This window comes from Sparus aurata, chromosome 9, assembly GCF_900880675.1.
Source record: "Sparus aurata chromosome 9, fSpaAur1.1, whole genome shotgun sequence".
NCBI classification, from domain to species: Eukaryota; Metazoa; Chordata; class Actinopteri; order Spariformes; family Sparidae; genus Sparus; species Sparus aurata.
In genome coordinates, this window is record NC_044195.1 from 33,718,608 (window position 1) to 33,740,148 (window position 21,541).

A 21,541-nucleotide genomic window follows, 5' to 3' on the forward strand; every position below is an offset into this window, starting at 1 on the left:
GGGCTTTATCGGAAAAGCCCGGTTTATGTGTGTGGGTATCAGAGACGCGGGGAATGCTAATATTCTGAATATTTATTCTAGTTCTCGATACACAACAATGTCCAGTCGTGTTTGTGAGAAAGCAAACAGAGAATGTGGCTCCGGAGGAAAAGAAAAAGATCAGAATCTGGTCTATTTTAAACTTCCTGCTCTGGTCACTGTTCCTCGCTAAAAAAGAAGCAAAAGCCTGAAATAGAAAAAAAAGGGGATGAGGAGTAAAAATCTGACAGAGAGGCTGGAAAAAGGCTAGCAGGGAAATAAGAGAAAGAGAGAAGAGGGTTAAAGGTAGCTCACGAGTCAGAGGAGAAGGAAAATAGAGATCCATCTCGGGCCTCCAGAGTCCAGGTTGTGGTGCTGACATGCTCAGTGCTCTGATGCATCCTCCCAGTGTGGGTCGTGCCCTCCGGGGGCTCTACAGCGCTGGTGTAGCATGTCACTGTGATATATGTGCAGGCGGTAGGGAAACTCAGCATTCACTTCATGAAGGGAAACGACCTCTCACCCCGCCGCTGCCAGGAAGCCTATTGGACGACCCGTCCGTCCATTAATTGTCATTAAAAGTTGAACTGGAGAGTCGAGTTTTCCTCTGAGCTTCCAGATTCTGACGGGCTGCTGTTTGCATCCATCATCATCACCATCGTGTTCGGATTGTTTTATTGTACAGTTCTCTGCGGCAGGATTTATTGCAGCTAATAAGCATCAGGGTGAGGCGGGCTTCACGTTGTTTATGCAGAACTTCCGGTCACAAATCGCATAAAAACAGACGGCATGCTGATTTTAATGGTCTGAGACTTGACCTGGCCGTGTTCACCTCCAAAGCGCCCGTCTGCTCAAGACAAGAGGCCGATTGTTCTCCAGACAGCGAGAGGATGATAAAATCTGACGCTTGTTGAGACAAATAATGAAACTGTTTGAACGTAAAAGGTTTCGGAGGAGACGTTTCCTGATCTAACGTAAAATGTTCCTCGCTCCTCCGACCGCGAGCGAGTCCATACAGAGCGGCTCAAAGAGAAAACCCACTCCCTCACAAGCTGCATTATTAATGTTTCATGAAGCCTTTCACCTTCTGAAAGTCTTTGTTTACCTAAAAAAACATATTTGTATTTCTTCTAGTTAGTTGCTGCAGTTGTGAAGTCGTCACCTGAAGGAAGCATCTCTCTACTGGCAGGGACAAAACTGCCTTCATCCATCAGGAATCATATCGACGATTCTATCAAGTTCTTTCATTCAAGGCTCATTTTTAGAAACAGCAGCTGATACAAACTCACTGCAACCATCTCAATCTGCTGATAGAGAACAAATGATTGGATCAGAACCTGCAGAACAACCGTGAAATGGTCCTTGAGGTGTTATTACAGTTTTTTCGATTGATTACACACATTTTTTGAAAGCATGCCTCATGCTCTCAGAACTCTACACACAAATCAAAAATCACACACACACAACAGGCAAAACCCCTCAATTCTCCTGCAAAATGAAACTTTACATTCAAAACAATGTTATTTCTTCTCAAAATGGTGTTTTGTTTTCAAATGACACACACAAACCATCAAATGAATAGACATTTATAAGAACCAGTTGAACACTGATGTGCTCAGTGTAAAACACTATGATGAATGGAAAACACTTCTTCTTCATTCATCATAATGACTTAGGCCTTTCTTGTTCAGTTACACTTACTACAGTCAGTACATACATAAGTGTGATGTAAAATATTTAAGAATATTGGGCCTCATTCATGAACCGTTCTTACGAACAAATTTGTTCTTAAGTCCCACTTACGAAGATTTTACGAAGATTGTGGCATTCATGAATTTTCACTTATCTAGGATTTTTTCTTAGGCAAGAACAAATCCTACGAACACTCAGGAGTACTCTTACGCACATTTCAGTGCCGACATGTTGGCATGGTTGTGTTTTCTTCTCTTGTGTCGTTCAATAAAATGCAATATTACAGTAATAATTCTGTCATATTTATTCATTTATTTATTTATTTCATATTTTTGGTCATTTACAAAGAATTTAAATTCTAAAATAAATTAAATGTGCAAATGATTTAAGATAAATCAAGTAAATTGGAAACATGCCATCAATTAGTAACCCCCCCCACCCTATTTATACGTGGCATTTCTCCATCCAAGGCCCGCAAAACAATGGCATATATATTGCTACTGCGGTTTTCATCAATGTAAGAACACAGCTGCGAACAATTCTGAGGCTTACGAACGAGTTGGTGAATCTGACGTAGGGTTTTCTTAAGGAACCTCTTAAGAACAACTTAAGAAAGAATCTAAGAAGATTCTTAAGAAGATATTGGTGAATGAGGCCCAATGTTTTTATACTCAGAACACACAAATACACGGTAACAGATATATTTTATTTTCCCACAAAAACAATGTATACAGTGTACATCTCAACCAACACAAAGTTGCATATACAACAATATACGGTCTACATACAAAACAACAGAAGAATTTACTACAAAACCGCGACAATGGCTGCATCAGGAGAAGAAAAACAATCCGCTGAGTCTCAGTCTGAGTCTGATAATGATCCGGAGCAGGAACTTTCAGAAAATCCTTGGCCTTATCTGGACTCCATGTTTGAGTTTGACAGAGTAAAAAACGTGGACACAGACAAACAGACATATATTTTCATATGTTTATTGTGTTTGCCGAAGAAACAATACCTCTCTGCTTTCAACAACTCCACGTCCAACTTAAAGAAACACGTTGACGTAAGTTAACCAGACTTTCACCTTGTTATTTTCTATATGTCTCGGTCAATGTCATCATGTTGTGAGAATGTGAGTGTGTGTTGATCACAAAAACTACATTTTGTAGGAAGTGGCGCTGTGTGTGTGTGCGTGTGTGTGCGTGTTAAGTTATTCATAGAAGAAGACCTGAAGGATCTAGCCTATTTATTCCTACTTAAAAGCAAGTGATTTCTAATCCATTCAAATGATATTAAAATCCTGAAAACAGCTGATGCAGTGACTAAACTAAGCATAATAATGGATGATGATAATGATATTGATTGTTTCATTTAGGCTATGATGAACCTCTTCAGCAGCCGAATGTCTCTTCAAGCACCTCCGACGAAGATGACTTCTTTTCCGGTATGCAGCACACAGGCAGCAAGGAAACCAGCATCACCAAGCAACTTGATACATACCTGGCATGTACAGATGGACGTATGGACAGTTTAAAAACTTGCCCGGCTGTAGCCAAACTGTTGCTCAAGTTAAACACGGCACTACCCGCTTCTGCTGCGTGTGAAAGGCTCTTCAGTGCAGCTGGATTGCTGACGGGGGAGAATTCATTCACGAAACTTGGAAAACCAGCTACTACTTAAGTTGAATAAGGCCTTCTTCAAGTTGGAATAGTTGGACCAGGGTAACAATTGTCACAACTAAAGACCGCGGTCACTCTATTTGACAGTACAGTCCCAAGTGTAAAAAAATAAACAAACAAAAACAATTTCTTTGACTTTCAGAAACTTGAATGGACACACACTTGAGTGGAACTTTGGGTGAAGAATAGCTGCAGCAATCAGCTCTGGGACGTTGTGGTTTTATTTCATTCATTGAGTTGCTGAAAGCAGAATTGTTGTAAAGGTAGATTAATCCATGCAGAGCATTTGTAGTCTTTCCATACTACACACGGACAGACACAGGAAGACAGACATGGGGAGACAGAGTTTGTTGTGCTCCTATATTGTACTGGTACATGTCCTTCCTGTAAAGTCAAGTGACTTCAACACTGAGTTATTGAAAGCAGAGATGTAGTTTTTTGTAAAGCAGCGATTCTCAGCCAGTGGTCTGGGGACAACATTGGTCTCTGAGGGGGTTCCAGTTCCCAACTTAGCTAAATGATAGAGAGTTAGTTGGACGGTGCAGGTTCATTTGGATACAGTTTTAATGATTGTTAATAAACATCTGCATCTGCAACATCTGCTGTCCTCCTGTGATCCCATTCATTTCATTTGTTTTTCTAGGTGTTTCTGCAGGCTTTATGTAACACTGTGGTTCTAAAAGCAAGCACATCAGTGCAGGTGGTTTCAAAGAGTTCATTCTCAGAAACAAGAGTTAAAAGGTCCTTAAATTCATTTAGAAAAAATTATAGTAATTCATTGATGTGAAAAATAAGAAATGTACTCTTACTCTTACTCTTACTTAAAGTAAATTTAAAAGCATGTACTTTTGGATACTTAAGTACCTTTAAAAGCAAGTACTTTTTTACTCTTACTCGAGCAACATGTCGACTGAGCTACTTTTACTTGTAACGGAGTAAATTTTGACCAGTAGTATTTGTACTCTTATTCAAGTACTGGGGTCGAGTACTCTGTCCATCTCTGACCATGATGACAAACTTAAGTGTGTAAGTAAACAAGTAAAGTTTTTTTTTTTTTTTTTTTTAAGTATTTAAATTATTCTGGAAATATGCATAACAGGGTTGTGTGAGGTAAAGTGAGACATTTCCAGATTAATTTGATATTTAAAAAAATGTTTTCAAATTATTTTTTCTCCCAGTTATTTAGAGTTTGTCTCTGGACAAGTAAAAGTTACACAACAAGTGCATGATTTTGTATTTTGTAAATTAATATTGTGAAATTTCATGGATGGGACGTAAATCGTCCTCCAGTTTTGGAATGGCCCCTGTACTTGTGCATATTGACAAGATGTGGAATCTCGTGTATGTTGTAAAGTGTATATTGTTATTTTATTACCAGTTTTAGAAGCATTAAGATGTTACGTCTGACCTTCATTCATCCCCCTCAGGAGGAATTTAATTTGGCACAGCAGAATAGAAATGCTACACTCGAGCGTCTTTGAGAGCTGTATAAATCAAATGTATTATTATTATTATTACACTAGATGAATCTCATACAGGCTGTTGCTACGTCGATGCATTTTAGCTGTTTGTAGTTTAATTTCCCCCCTAAGATTTACTGTAGGTGAATGTTATAGTGTATTTATTATCTTTTTTTCAGACTGCACTGTATGTCGACGTCCCTGTGGACGGTCGGTGGACACACACCGGCGAATAACGCATCGGTTTGATTTTCCCTTGAACTTCAGACTCTACAAATTGAAGTGTCGTGCAGCATGGGGGCTAATATATTTGAAAGATGAAATTCCAGTGGCACATTTCCCCCTTAAACCCAGACTCTCTCCTGACCCCCAGAGAGCGGGTCAGATGGAAAAGCGAGAGTATACCCCCTCTACTCTCCAACAGGCCCCGCGAGGGAGATGATGAACAGGGAGCTGCACAAAGCCAGCACTCAGATTTAATTGGACGGAAGGTGGCTGTACACTCATACCATAAATAACTGGACTCTGGAAAGTGTGTGTGTGTGTGTGTGTGTGTGTGTGTGTGTGTGTGTTGTTGACTCTGGGTGGGGCGAGGAGGGTTAACCATCATGCAGTCCAGTCGTGCAGTGAGCTTAAGCACCACTGCAGCTGAGAGAGGCTGTCAGGGGCCCGGCGTAAATATCCTGCAGGCTAACTGATTTGTCTACGGTCGTAAACACGACATAAAGAGCTAATATACAGGTCAGCACCGGCGTGATTTACACCCGCCAGAGACCCAAAACTTCATCAAGGCATTTCACTTCCCTCCTCTTGACTTGCATGCAACTTTTTCCACGGCAAGAGTGAAGTTTTTCTTGGACCGGATCCCCCGAAAAAAAAAGGCAAATTTTTAGATTTGTTTGATGAAATTGTTGAGTTAAGTCCACAGTCTTTAGTCAACACAGGGTGGGTTCTTTGATATCTTAAATGTGTTTTTTGGTGGGTCATCACTTTGAAGCTTTTGCTGACAAACTCCACAGATTTAAACACCGTCCAAGAATCCTGATTTAAGATGTACACGATAGAAAGTCTTTTAATTTGTCTGTGGGCTGGAACTCATAATCAATCAGGCTCAGGCTCAAAGACTGATGCATCTGTCATCACTCGCTCTGCCCTCAATCCAACACTGAAACAGAGAGAGAGATGAGAGGAAGAGGGAGGAAGAGGAGGAAGATGGCCTCTTCAAGAGATGATCAGAATAACTCAGTCCATCAGGTAATCAGGATGTTTGGACGAAGCAAACTTTGTATGATTTACTTTTGACTTTGAGTCTGTTATTTTTCTCGTCCTTCCCTCTGATGGAAACTAGAAGCAGGAGGCCACATTAGAGGAGCTCACTCTTCTAAAAATACTACCAAGATACTTCACACTAATTCACATGTTACATTAGAACATAATCCAGGCAGCATTTCTTCTAAAATGCATCTGGAAAAACAAATTATACGTACATGAACATTATTTCTAAGAGTCTTGGTTGAAAGTTTAGTTAGAACTTTTAAAGAAATAGTTTAAAATGTTTCTGTTTCATGCTGAAAGTCAGATTTCACATTGACACCACTCTCATGTTTGCATGATGAATATTAAACTACAGCCAGCAGCTAGTTAGCTTAGCTTAGCACAACGGCTACAAACTGAACTAACTAACAGGTTACTTCATTAATTCAAAACTGAACTGTAGCAAGCTGGATATCTTTATAGGTCAACAAAAGGTCAAATTTGAGAGATATTTAATTACTGGGTTTTGGTTTGGTGGCCGGCCCGACCCAACACATCAGTACTGGACGAGTTGCAAATGAAACACAACAATTTAAGAGTTTTTGGGCCCTGACACGAAACTCGTTAGACTGATGGTGGAGCATGAACACAGCAGCAATCAGAACACACACTTCCTTCAGTGCTCCGTGTGAACTGATGTGTTCTGGTTAGATTTACATCTTCTGGAAACTAAATGTACGCCGCCTCATTTTAAGAAAGAGGGGTCATGCTAGCAGCTCTTTGAGGTTCTGCTTATGCACAGCATTCCTTTTAGCTACATGCTAACGCAGTAACACATTCAAAGTAACAATGCTAACATGCTGATAATTAGCATGTGTAATGTCGATCAAACATTTAGTACAGACGAGGTTGTCTAGGGAGCTTAGCAGCACCTGATTCAGCTGCACACCTTTAGTGAGTTTGGTTGAAAATGGAGATCACAGACAGGTGAAGCCATCATCATGATTACAAATGAGTGTTTGAGCTAATTTTGATGGCAATCCATCCAAGGAGTGTTGAGATATTTCAGTCTGGAGTAAAACTCCGAACCAAAAAACTTTAATTCAGTGTCTGAACATTTCAACACCATCAGAGTCAAACGAGACAAAGACTCACAGCCGTATAAATAACCTCCTTTAATCTGGACCTGACCAGGCTGGAGGAAGACACGTTTGATGAAGACACAATGCCGTTAAAATGCTCGTCTGACTAAAAGTGTGTTGTCCTGGTCCGTGTGCTGCACCACGCTCTCTCTTGACAGTAGAGTGCCGGTGCTTTAAACTCTTTCTCTGTGGAGTAGACGCTGAAAAAGGGAGGCGGAATGAACAACCTGCAGTAGATGTCGATTCAGTGAAATATCAGCTTACTCCCGGTGATAGTGGAAACACAGTGAGACGTCAGCGGACAGCTCTCTCTGCTGACGTCTTTTCCAGATGACACAGGTGATCAAATGTCAAACACTTTTCTTTTGTCCAGGATCTCACGAGCAGCTGCTTTTCTCATGGAATAATGGCTTTATCATTTCCTGTTGTAAGCATTTTACACAGATCCATACATTAAAACCATGTGTTTTTCTGTGACCTGCGGCACGTACGTGTAGAATCAAACGACCCAAATCCCTTTAAATGAGCTGATTTCTGGTGATACAAGTCAGCCTAATTCATCTTCCTCATGTTTGCCCTTGGAAAAGCCACAACTTGTCCCTTTTTGTGCAGGAAAATGTTCAGGACACGAGGCGTGGAAAGTAAAACTCTATCATCATCAAGCTTCTTTTTTTTTTTTTCTTCTGTGCTGGCCCTAATTGCCTTTTTCTCCTTGTGTATATATATATATATATGTGTGTGTGTGAGTGTGTGTGTGTGTGTGTGCCTCAGACAAGGTGTCCATCTATAACTTGTAGAAGGAGGGGACCCCCGCCCGGGCCGGCCATCTGTCACCTGGGCACCTGGAGGGACTTGCAGTCTTGTGCGGCTTAAAAGGCGAAATCATTAAGATGTTAGAATAACAAATGTCGGGCTATGTTTGGCTCTCAATCACCTGGTTTCAAGGTGATGAACATTCCCGCGTCGCCACCTCCTCGCTCGACTAAACGAGCAGATAGAAAACGCATCGCTTAAGAGATTTCTCCCCGTCACCTCTGATCGGTCCAGTTCTCTGGCCTGATTCCTGCCCCGGATGTTGAGGTTTTTTTTATTTATTTCTTTTCTGTGCATGCGCAGAAGCTGCCATCCTACCGACACACACACACACACACACTCATTTTTATACAACTGAGTACATTCCATCACTCCTTAACGAAACCTGGCTCTCCCTCATTTTTTCCCACACGGACACACAGAGAGACCCAAGGTCAGTGGAGGTCTGGCGGGACAGTGATGAATGGATGTGAAGGGTGTCATCCTGGACAAACAGAGCCGGGGCCCACATGCTGCTACATCCTGAAAAATATGCCTGTAACACCACCAGCAGCTGAGGGAAATAGTTTGGAGGTCTCTCACATCCTCTCCATCGCTCACTCTGTCTCTCTCTCTACATGGAACATACATATTTTGTCATTCCCGGTCGCACAGAAAGTGAAAAATAACACGCCTACGCAAACGCGACGCATTCAATTTAGACGTCGACTGACAAAATGAGGATTTTAGTCTGATTTCAGTGAAGCTAATATTCTGATACATGACACAAAGGACGCGCACTTTATTTCACACAAGGTCAATGTTTTGTGACGCTCGGCGGTGCCGTCGACAGTCCCGCTGCCCACACGCTGTTACAGCCAAATAAATATGTCTGCCTCTGCCCGCTAATCTCTGATGCCACCCTGCCTCGCTCCTCCAAGGGTGTGCAGATAAATAGCTTAGTGTAAAACGGCCTCTTAAAATATGACATTGCCTCGATTTCAGGGGGAGAGAAGGGGAGGACTGGAAGAGGTGGGAGGCGACGGAGGGGGAGCCGTGATGAACAAAGACGAGGAGGAAGACGGACCAGATGCAGCCGAGTCAGATCTCATCATGCGGAGCAGAGCGGCCTATAATATATATTAATATTAATCTATATACGTTCCTTTATTTCCTACATGCGAGAGGGAAAGTGGGATTGCTGGAGGAGATGTACATTTTAAATTCATCAGTCATGGAGGACAAAACAAACAGCAGCAGAGACGACAAATATGGAATGAAAACTTAATTAAAACCAACATGTGGACATGAAGCATCCTGAAGAATCAACATCACAGTGTTTTCTTCTCAGGAATAAACAATTATATTCATATTCCTCCGTTTTTTATTTAATGTTGTTCTCAAAGGAGAGTTTTTAAACACATTTCAGATTTGTGAATGAAAAATATCTTTAAAATCAAGTAAAATGTTTAAAATGAAGTCTGTTTTTCTTCAAGTATTTATTCTTTACAAAGGTTATTCTTAAATTCCGTAATTTTTTCTTGTCGTTTCTGTAAATTTTCACGCAGATTTCATGAATAAAATGTTTGCTTTGTGTCTGTAGTAATAAAGATTCAAGAAGTAACAGTGTGTGTCCTCCTTCCTTCTTTCAACATACATGGCACATAAAACATTTTATTTTGTACGTATTAAAAAAACAAAATATTAAAAGCTGATCACAGGATCACAGTTTCATGCTGATGGAAAGTCGACGTTCCTGGAAATTCTCCGAAAACACCTGAAGTAGCTGGAGACTTGTTTTAAAATTAAAATAAATAAATATAAATGTCTCCATACATCTTCTGGTGTAACCCGAGTCTCCAGAAAGCCCGGAGATCCCAAAAGATATCGTTTATACCCTTTTTAAAGCTAATGCCAAACCCAATTTTAATATTTTTTGTCGACGTATCCTTTGATGAGCTTAAGCAGCAATGCACGGCAGACTTTGGACTGAGACAGGCTAATCCCCTTCTTTTTTTTTATGCTAAGCTAACCGTCCTCCGGCTGAGGATTCATATTAATCAGACAGTTGTGAAGGTGGTATCCATCTTCTCATCCCACCCGAGCGAGAGAGATGCTCACTGCACCACACATGTTGACCCACGGCTGAACAAAGTCCCTAACAAATGTGTTATTTCCCCTTTGTTTGGGATTTATTTGCTAATGTGTGCGCAGGTGTTGAAGGCTTTTTTATAAATATGTGTTATCAAAAACAAAAGCTTTTAAGACTTCAGCAGGAACCAACGAGCGTGGGAAGTTGGAGTAAGACATTGTTAGCATTGTGATTTATGTACAGATAATATAGAAATAACTTCACATGTCTCAGCTGCTGTTGTGCCACAATAATATGTAATTAAATATTACTTTTAGCTCAGTTCTGACAGATGATTCACCGCGGATTTCACAATAACAAACACATAATAAAGACATTAAATCACCACATTAAAGAAGGTTCGTGTTAGTTTGTTTTGCACAGTAACAACAGAGTGACGGCGCTGCACTCATCCGTCACGTCAGTCGCTCAGGAATGACGGGAATGAGCTCGGCGTTCTTTGATCTCGGGTCTCGACTCGGAGCGGGACCGAGATGATCCGGTCTGAGTGGAGCTTGTTGTTGTCGACTCCTCCTCCTCCTCCTCCTCCTCCCTGACCCCAACCTTCAGAAGAGTCGAGTGCAGACGGAGAGAGAAGAGACAAAAGAAACACTGAGTTTAAGAACGTGGTGGTTTGGATTGGAGCAGGAGATGAGGGGAGGCTGGAGAGGCGCGACGGGGGAGGTAAAGGATTTGTGTGTAAACGGGGGAGGAGGTGCGACAGCGGGGGGTGTTTCCATACAGTACACGAGGTCGGGGGAGATATATGAAGGCTTGTCACATTGCAAAGGTTGAGGTACGGTCTCTATTGGTCCAGACAGTGACCTCCAGGGCTCGGCCCAAACATTTCCAGATGTCTGCCAACAGCGTTACTGGAGCTGCTTCCATGTGGAGGTGGAGGGGGGAGGGATGGAGGGATGGAGGGGGAGGGAGGAAGGGAGGAAGGGAGGGTGGCGCTCTACAGCACATTGTAAAGGAGAGGGATGAATTTGGCTTGCAAATCAAATGACGAGCGTAGACATAAAAGTCTGAATCTTTACAGAGAGCAGGAGGGGGAGCAAAAGAGTGTCGGTGGGGGGAGGCGGGGGAGACAGTGTGTGTGTGTGTGTGTGTGTGTGTGTGTGTGTGTGTGCACATCTAGATGTTCGTGAAAAAGGGAGACAGAGACATTAAAGTGCTTTAGATTTCTTCCCTCTGTGCTTCTGCCCAGAAGGGAATCTTTGACGTTCATTTATTCTGCTCCCCAGCGTGCCAGCTTGCCGAGGATCCGACATCAATCACGCCGTTTCATTTTTTAATGTTCATTTTGTATCACCATTTTGCATTTTGGTTCGTCATTACTGGTGATAAATAGGCAAACGCATTGTCTGGGCAATGGTTACATTAGGAGGGGGGGTGTACACCGGGGAGTCTGCACGAGGCTGAATTATGAGAGGATTTGAATTGTCTGAGAAATATTTTGTTGCTGAGATGGAATTTGAAAGTTTCGAGCTCACGGGAGGAGAAACGGCGGTCGGACGAGAAGTCCCTGCAAAGGAGCACCGACTGGGATTTAAAAGTAGCTATAAAAGTTGGACAAAATTTCAAATATGATAAGTCGCGTTTTGCGTCAGCTGTCAGAAGCAGTTGCGCCGGTTTCTGTGCAGTGAAATTCATCGTCGTTCCTCTCAGAACATCATGAGGGACAGTCGGGACAGAAATGTTGGGTCTCCCTGCATTAGTCCTTCTGAATGACATGCTATTAGACTCCCAGGGCGCTGAAGAAATATCACAGCATTTCTTGCAGCAACTTTGTCTAAAAACACGTCAAGAGGAGCAGTCAAAATGTTAAGTTGATCCCCTGTTTCCATTCCTCACTGGCTCCCTCTGGATCTGGGCCTTTAGAGCTGAGGAATGTCGCTGAGCCTCGGGCTGTCTCTGCAGGCTCTCTGTTTACCGTTCCATCTCACTTCCACCTGTTGGATATCTCCTCCTGTCTGCCTGCTACGCCACCTGAATCTAAAGAGGTTTCCAGACAATAGAGGAACTTTTCAGTCGGATAGAAAAATCAAAACACGGGCTGGGGACGTAAATCCACAGAGTTTAAACAGGTTAACGCGCCGTGGCTTCAACCGCCGAGCTACATAAAAAAACGTACACGCTCACGGAAATGAAAGGTGCCTCAGATTAAAGCATCCAACAAATACTGTGTGTGAAAGAGACGAAGCTTTACTGATCCCTGTGGAGAAATTAGGCGGCAACAGAAGGAAATAGGATTCAACACAAATGGAATAAAAAAAACAACAACGCCAGTCAGACTCAGAATCACTTCTGTGAAGTAATTTAACACCGTGGGTCACATTTAACAAAATGCTTTGTGTCATACAAAAACATCAGCACCATTTGTCAGCTTTCAATCAGCTTCAATTGTATAAAAAATAGTTTGAATGGGACATTAATTGCTGGCTGGTATTAACAGGACAAAAAAAATTACTCAAGGTTTCCTACAAATGACAGAAATTTACTTTTAAATGTTTTTACTGAATGTGTTCTGGAGGGAAAAGAAGTGACGAATGGCTGATGTTCACTCCAGGGAAAATTTAGTACTAACAAGGAGTTGTTGGGTTGTGCTTCAGGACGGATTAGACTAGAGAAGAAGTGGTTTGTGTGACGGAGTTTGAACAACAATGGAAAGTTGTTCTGAACAGCCAAGGTGAACATAGAAACAGGAGAAATCCAGTCATCCCCCTCAGTAAAGACACAGCGGTCATTATCAAAGTGTCTCCCCTGAAAGACATTCATAGTTGTACCTCATCAGACTTCATCCAGAAGATGTTAAACTTGTTGACAGGAGCTGGAACTAAAGAGTGAGATGTCTCGCTTCTTCTGCACATGCTCAGAACGATCAGGCTGCCTCTATTACTTTAGTTTCTCAGCGACACCTAAACGATGTCTGAGTGCTGCTTGAACAGAGATGAATGGAAATGGATTGCAGGCCAACATCCTTAGCTTCAGTTCATGTAGCATGGGCAGAAATGAGCATATCCACCCGGGTGTCACGTTAACATCACAGCTGATCAGAGCTGGAGAACTGCGACCGACGTGGGAATGAATGCTGATCGTATCTACTCCCATTGAAGACAAAAGCCAGGTGCAGTGTGGGTTTTTTTGTCTGGATGACTCAGAAGGCTGTGGAGGACGGGGTTTCTGAGGCTGTCCAACCCCTCAGGCACAGGAGTGAGAGTCTGACTCTGCTTTTGGTTTTTCACCAACAGCTGAGAGAAAAACTGGCTCTTCAGCTTTAAAAATGCTCAGCTGTGACCTCCTGCTCTGGTCACCCTCTGGCTACAGTTTGGTGATGATCAGGAAGCGATTGAGGGTTTGGTGCTGATGAAACTGAACCAATACAGAGTTGTGGACAGTGGCGTGCGCAGACTTTTTGAAGGGCAGGGGCGAAAAGAAGGGCACTTTAGCGCGCGTTTTGGCTCCCAAGAGGGCACTTTAGCGCGTGTTTTGGTTCCCAAGAGGGCAGTTTATCATGTTTTAACCAGCCAAGGGGGCAGTTTAGTGTGTTTTGCCAACCAAGAGGGCACTTTGGCACACGTTTTGGCTCCCAAGAGGGCACTTTAGCGCACGTTTTGGCTCCCAAGAGGGCACATTAGCACACGTTTTGGCTCCCAAGAGGGCACTTTAGCGCACGTTTTGGCTCCCAAGAGGGCACTTTAGCGCACGTTTTGGGCACTTTAGCACATGTTTTGGCTCCCAGGAGGGCACTTTAGCACGCGTTTTGGCTCCCAAGAGGGCACTTTAGCACGCGTTTTGGCTCCAAGAGGGCACTTTAGCATGTGTTTTGTCTCCCAGGAGGGCACTTTAGCACGCATTTTGGCTCCCAGGAGGGCACTTTAGCACACGTTTTGGCTCCCAGGAGGGCACTTTAGCACGCATTTTGGCTCTCAGGAGGGCACTTTAGCACACATTTTGGCTCCCAAGAGGGCACTTTAGCACACGTTTTGGCTCCCAAGAGGGCACTTTAGCACACGTTTTGGCTCCCAGGAGGGCACTTTAGCACACGTTTTGGCTCCCAGGAGGGCACTTTAGCACACGTTTTGGCTCCCAAGAGGGCACTTTAGCACGCGTTTTGGCTCCCAGGAGGGCACTTTAGCACACGTTTTGGCTCCCAGGAGGGCACTTTAGCACACGTTTTTCAACAATTGGGCCACAAGGGGGGCGACTGCCATCTCCGTGCAGATGGAGGAACCTGTGACTCCTTTAACAAAACACACACTTGAGAGTTTATAAGAAATATTGATCAGCGCAGCTCTTGAGAATGCATTCAAACCGTGGATATTAAGTGAAAGCTTTGATAGTCAAACAATAAATGATTGATTAAATAAATGAGCAGAGGCAAGATGCAATTTAATCCACAAACAACTGTGGGTTTATGAAACATACGGTATCGATTTAACAAAATCAACAGAAGCAAACAGCGAGCTATAGTAGTGCTGCATTGTGATCTATAAACTAGTTTGTTCTGGTCCAAACCCAGACAAATCGTATCTGCGGTGTCACCTCCAGGCTGCCACACCTCTGTAACAAACACTCTCTTCACACTCTGGAATTGTGTTAGACCTCTAACACACGAAAAACCCAATGTAGTGTCAGAATGTGATTTATCTGAGCTGCTCAGCCATGGATGGAAACATCTGCCCCAGCTGTCTGTGTCAGGATCTGAGTTAATGCAGCCATATGGAGATACGGCTCTTCGCCGGGCTCCCAAACTGCAGAACAGGTTACCAATTTAGCTGGAAATCTCACCCCAGAGACGGAGTTGATCAGGAAATTAAAAATTCAGTGGGAAAAACAAGATAGCGGTTTCACTCCTCCCTCCTGTGGGCCTCGGAGCACACGTGTGCTCCTGATAGCTTGGCTGAAACTTTGGTCCATTTCCCCTCCACGCCGATCGAATGTTGAGGTTTAATCACCGTGATTAGCCTCGCTGATAAACGCTGCAGCCGCACGGACCAGGTTAAGCACTTTCTCGCTTATCTTTCACTGGCTGTCACGCAACAGACACGGACCCAAATTCCAAGGCTAAGACCTCTCCAGTGTTGTGCTCGTGTCGCACAATGAGGCCATTTTGCTCCCCGTATGGCCCGTGTGGCAGCTCTGCGCCCTCGCTTCTCTTTGTAATACCAGTTGCCATAGGTTACATGAAATGGATTTTTATAATTAACATTCATGCATGCTGTTCTCTTGAAAAGCCTCGTATGAAAAGAGCAAGAAAAGCCACAAAAAGCAAAAGAAAGACCAAAGAAATGTTCAACACAAAGTCTAATCTTCACAGCTACGGGCTAAAAGGTGAAACAAGAATGTAGTGGCTCAATAAACCGATGATTATGATAATTCACTTGCTTGTTTGAAGGCATTTACAGCTGTCAATCACACAAGGTTCAATCTCAGTTCACTAGTATGTGAAGATCTCTGCCGTCTGTCCAGTATCCAGAAGAAATGTACTGTTTGTACTGGATGATTTTTGCAGCACACAGTTTAAATCTACTGCTAAAGTTCAGTTCCAGTGCAGGAAGCTGTCGACACTTTCGTTAGCAAGAAAGTAAGAGTACAGAGTCGAGAGGCCGCGGTGTGATGGACACGTAGAGCGTGCCACAGATCAACACCGAATGTCTCCTAAACATCAAGTCCTGACAACTGTTCACCCCGAAGGTTGCAAAGGAATCAAATACCTGTTCTTTAGAGAGTAGTTATGCATCAAACTTTGTGCTCTTACATGGCTAACGATTAATGGTAACTAACGTCATCGCCCACAGAAAAGGATGTTAAGGATCTGCGGTTGAACAGAGCCGCTGGTCCTGGCTCCTACAGCAGAACCTGTCAGCCAAGCGGCTGCTAATGCTGACTGACAGCTGGGCCTGAGCACCCAGAGCTGTCCACCCAACAGAGCAGGTGTCAGTGAAACAAGAGCAGCAGTGCGCTAAACCAGAGTCTTGATATCCCGATCTGAAATGTTCATCCACCCTTCCATTCCCTTGTACGACTTTTATTTTTTTCCTGCATGACTCCTGGAAAACTTCCAAACTGGGAAAGCAATTTGCCGAAGGATCACTGACAGCCTGCACATGGTGCTGGTGGTGCTGGTGCACTGATTCCTGGCATGGTTCTTCTGAAGACGTGCCCCGAACAAGCACTAGTGATTATAGCTAGTTATCCCTTATTAAACAGAGATTAATGTCTTGGCCCGCAACATCGTGGTGAGGCTCTGCTGCACTTTGATTTCAGACAGTGTGTAATTATTGGAGACTTGAAAATATAGAAGCACAGGGAAGAAAAAATACATCGAGCATTTCACATGAACGTTTTAAGGTGTTGAAATGAATTGACGCGAATGTGTCCAACATAGAAAAACAGCATGAGGATGCATTCAGTGCTCAGCGAGGGCAGAAAGGTCTGGCATCGAACTTGACTCAGTCAGTCACAGACTCATCTCGGCAGCCAGCCTTGATATTGACCCTGTCTCTGCAGCGAGAGGCTGAAGTCCTGCAGTCCAGATTAAATGTAATTGAAGGGTAATGCTTCTTGCAAACAGTGAGACAGCTTTCCCTTCTTTAGGGGACTAACGATCCATGTCCTCCATGCTGCTCTTTGACTTTCTCTTCCACCTCTCTCCGAAGGCTCGCTCTCACATCCTCTCTGGTGATCTAACAAATGCTGTACGAACAACACATCCGACTGAATAAGTCGATTGCCAGCAACTCCCCGAGCGCAGACGATGACACGCAGGTAAGTTTTATGTTTTGTTTTTATTCTATTGGAACAGAAATAAACATATATAGAAATACAGCTCCAGAATTCAGAGTTCAATCTTTCCGTCTGGGGAGAACGACGAAAAGTGAGTTATGTGCAACCACAATTTCTGGAAACGGGCTTCAGAATAATCCAGGTATCAGTGAGAGCGCCCCATCAAAGCTGTCCATTAGAAGCTAATGAGAGATGTGTACTTTCAACTTCTAATGTTGTTTTGTTGTACAACATTTAAATCCTCAAATGAATCTAATTTGTGAGTCACAAACAAGATCAAATTAAATCCACAAATCATAATCAGAGGTGCACGTACTGCAGGACGACACCAGAATACAAACAGTGCCGGTGAAGAAGCCCACAAATACAGTTTTACATTCAGCGCTAATCGTTGCTAATTGCCAGGAGCAGCACCAGCAAGTCACGCCAAGTGCTACAGTATGCTAGCGGCTGACTTCCTCCTTTGCTGCCATAGTGATTACTCCAGCCACTAGGGGTCGCCACTTAAAGCTAGGGTCTGTAATGTTGTAACAGCTCACCCGCTAAAAAGGCAAGGAAAACAAAGCCTGAGGCAGAAAAGGCTGCGACGAAAAAGTCTCTGGATAAAGAAAGAAGTCAGACCGAGTCAACATCGGTGCTGCGTTTGAGCGGTGGAGACAACTGGGGCATGTGAAGGGCTTGAAAAGTGATGCAGAGGTTGCTCTCTTTCTGTTGGACAGGTAATTATTTGTTTTTTTTCGGGGGGATTTGTTATTTTCAAGAAATATGTGAGGTTTGCCAACTTGGCTACGTTTGTAGCTCGTATTAGCCCAATGCTAACGTTAGCTTCTTTGTGTGTTGTTTTTAGCCATGAGAATGGCTAATGAGTCGGCCCAGTTTCCGCTGGATACGGTCCGCTGCGTTGCGGCTCCGATCCGGTTTTGCTCCGCCTTCCGTCAATCCCCACCATGCGGGTTGAGTCCGCCACGGTGCAGTACGGTAGACAGCTGGCCTCACGATGTGTGCTGGTGTCAACACAGAGTGTTTTATTTTGAAAAGTAACCGGATATAGTTTGTTATTTCGATGCTCGACTTCCTGTCTGCTCCGTGCTAAATTCAGCTGAATTGCTGCATCTTGCTCCGGCATCTCCTTCTCCCTGCTGAGTCCCACTAACAGATGCACGTTCAAGTTTGTGGGGGCGTGGCTTTGGACGGAGCACTGACGGGATGGGGGGGGGGGAACTCAGAGGAGGTGCCACTTTTAAATCTTGCTAGCTCTCTTGCTAGCTCTCCAGGATTGTAGACCCTAGCTTTAACAAGACATGGGTTGTTTTAAGTAGCGGTCACGGTTGACCTCCACAGTTGTTGTTTTTGTCAGGTGAGGATGGTCCTGCTTGTCGTGTTATTGTTCAAATAACATTACCAGACTCCATGACCAGGTCAGGTCAAATGTAAACAAACACCCACAGACTCTCAGTGCAGTTAAATCGAGATGCAACGAGATATTTCCGGATCAATTATGTACCATCATTTTGAGGGAGTCGAGCAGACTTGCTGAAACTGTACTTCTGTGCATCCCTTGGCTGTTTTTTAACAAGCTCAATTGGATTTGCCCCCTAATGCTCTGATAGATAAGCACTTTACTCATTAGCATGGATTCAAGGGCTCTGGAAGGAATGAAGCAATCAAACGGTAATTCCACAGACAAACACGGAGGCCATAAATCACTCGCTCCCACACACTGAGAGACCAGATTACATCGCCACCGTGACCGCCCAGCAAATACCAACCCGCAACCAGCCAACCAGACGAAACGACCTCTAACAACTTCACATGACTCCCAATGACACGCAACTCCCAGTTAGTGTTGAAGTGTCGGGAGGACGAGGCCGGGGGGGCTGACGGCAGATTGATGCTGCATGATGAATGGTTGACGAGATATCACCTGCTGCTCAAAGAGAGAGGCCTCGGTGTAAAGCAACAGCGCCTAGTTACCCACAATAAATCAGATTTGTACAACTGAAAGAGGTTTTACAACACAAAGGCATGGCAGGCAAGGCTGAACAGGTAAGTTTTTGACATTTCCTTTGAACGTTGAAAGGATGTGGGGGCTCCTCAGGGTGGGATTGTAGAGAGAAAGCGCAGTAAAGGATAAAGGCCTGTCACCGAGGGTTTGATGCTCCTGGGAATATTTAAAAGTTTAGCGTAATTAGGCCTCAGGCAGTGAGAAGGAGAGGAGCTAAGTTATAACAGGCCCTGAAGGTCATGAGGAGGGTTTTATAATGATGATCGGGAGCCAGTGTGTACTGTGGAAAAGATGGCGAGGACTTGGAGGGAGGCAGCGTGGAGAAAACTGATTGTTTGGGAATGTAAAGGAGTCGGTCAGATTGACTGCAGTTGAGGTTTATCTGTTGTGGACCCTCAACGCTGTCTGATTTCTGCCTGTTGTAGACAAAAGTGGACAACTGTGAGGGGAAAAGTGGTGAAACCCTGTCATCAGTCCAAGAGGGGAATTGTACATTGAAAGCTTTTGAAAAAACAGCTTGTGGCAAGATTCAGACAAAGTCGAAAATATTGGAGAAATTTCTCCCGACTGCAGCTCAGGTTGGCAAACCAGCTCGTGTTTCTGCTGAGATTTGAGAGAAGCTGTCAATAAAAACATGAGGCATGTTACCTGTGTGACAAGTCAATTTAGAGAAGTTTGGATAAAAAGCTACAATTTCTAGTTCCTACCAAAATTGCAAAAACAGACCTAAAATGTTGGCAGTCTACCATTCTGCAAACTATGGACAAGAGCCTTTTATACGCATCATATCAACATTTTGACAATATGTCATACCATGTGCACATTACATGAGTTTGAGCTGACTGGACATGTGACATCCAGCTGTGTTCATGACAACAAAACCAGTTAGATTTTGGACAAGGTTTCATCGTGTTTTTGCCTAAACCCAACCGGGCTATGAGCAAAGCTTTGTTACAACATACAGTTTCAACATAAATGCTACGTGGTTTGCAGAAATTGACGTTGCCTTTTATTCTGTCGATCCAAATCTGCTGTATCTTACACTATTGTTGCTGCTTCTTTCATTCTGCTTCATTCTGGCAGATATAACAAATAATAACTGTAATGGAAATGAGAATAATATGCTCTTTATGAGGGCAACTTAAACGCATCGATGTCCAGGTGAAATTACAACAACATCTTCAACATTAATGTTCTAGAAAGCTTCATACCTCAGACGGATGTTACCCAGCGGACCAGGAGGATTTTGCTGCGGGCTTTCTGATCCTTACAGTTCCAATTATCAACACATTCATATCCTCTGCGTGTGCAATCACCTGCATACTAGCGATGCAAACACTTCCACTCCTGCATTGATATGCTGGCATCAGGCGCTCAAAGAGAAAAGCATTACATTAGAAGCCACCGTCTGCTGTGATATGCAAACAGATACAACGCGACCCCTCCAGAGGCCGGCGTAAATCAAGGCCGCATAAATAAAACTGAATTGTTTGACTCGTTTTGAGCCCGATCAAAGGCAGAGTAGGCCGTCATCTCCTGTTCATCTCCTCCTTAGAATAGCTCAGCGCCCCTGTCGTCTTATTTATCTCCGTGTTGCATCCAGACGCCCGCTGCAGATCGGCCTACACTGCCCCCGCTCTCACTTCTGATGCATACCAACACACACTGCTCATCATCTGAGGAGGCTTCACTGATTGAAGCTCAGAAGTGGGCGAAGAATAAATGCATCTTTTATTTTTCTTCATCCGTCCGTATCTTTCATAAAACTGATGATTCATTTAGGTGAAAGCAGGACTGAAATCACAGAGAATGTAAAGCTTAATGAATGAACATGTAAAAGCATTGCATTGGATCACTTAAAAAGTTAAAAGCTGCCATTGTTTTGTACTCTTACGCACATTTCAGTGCCGACATGTTGGCATGGTTGTGTTTTCTTCTCTTGTGTAGTTCAATAATATCCAATATTACAGTGATAATTCTGTCATATTTACTCATTTATTTATTTATTTCATATTTTCAGTCATTTACAAATAATTTAAATTCTAAAATAAATTAAATGTGCCAATGATTTAAGATAAATCAAGTAAATTGGAAACATACCATCAATTAGTAACCCCCCCCCACCCTATTTATACGTGGCATTTCTCCATCCAAGGCCCGCAAAACAATGGCTTATATATTGCGGCTACGGCTTTCATCAATGTAAGAACACAGCTGCGAACAATTCTGAGGCTTACGAACGAGTTGGTGAATCTGACGTAGGGTTTTCTTAAGGAACCTCTTAAGAACAACTTAAGAAAGAATCTAAGAAGATTCTTAAGAAGATATTGGTGAATGAGGCCCAATGATTGGTTGATCCACTGCGGTTCGACCACAACAACGTAGCTTGAATCTTGAAGATAGCTTTGCGAAATCATGCGATTTGTGTTTTCTTTTGAATCCAGCTTCCTGGAAAGGTAGTAATGTGACACAGTCAGAGTTTGGTTATGTTTAGGAAAAGATCCTTGATATTTAGTTTCAGATGAACCTCCATCTCCTGGGTGGAAGTCCTGCAACACTCAACACCATCAACC

At 43.4% G+C, this 21,541-nt stretch overlaps 1 long non-coding RNA gene across 1 annotated transcript in view; it reads left to right on the forward strand.

The window, feature by feature from the left end:
* Nucleotides 1–3,106, forward strand: part of LOC115587689 (uncharacterized) — an 11,085-nt gene extending 7,979 nt beyond the window's left edge. The window contains exons 2-3 of the long non-coding RNA XR_003985131.1: nucleotides 1,157–1,385; nucleotides 3,089–3,106. This is a non-coding gene — a long non-coding RNA (uncharacterized LOC115587689). The remainder of the gene's footprint in view (nucleotides 1–1,156; nucleotides 1,386–3,088) is intronic.
* Nucleotides 3,107–21,541: the final 18,435 nt, after the last annotated feature.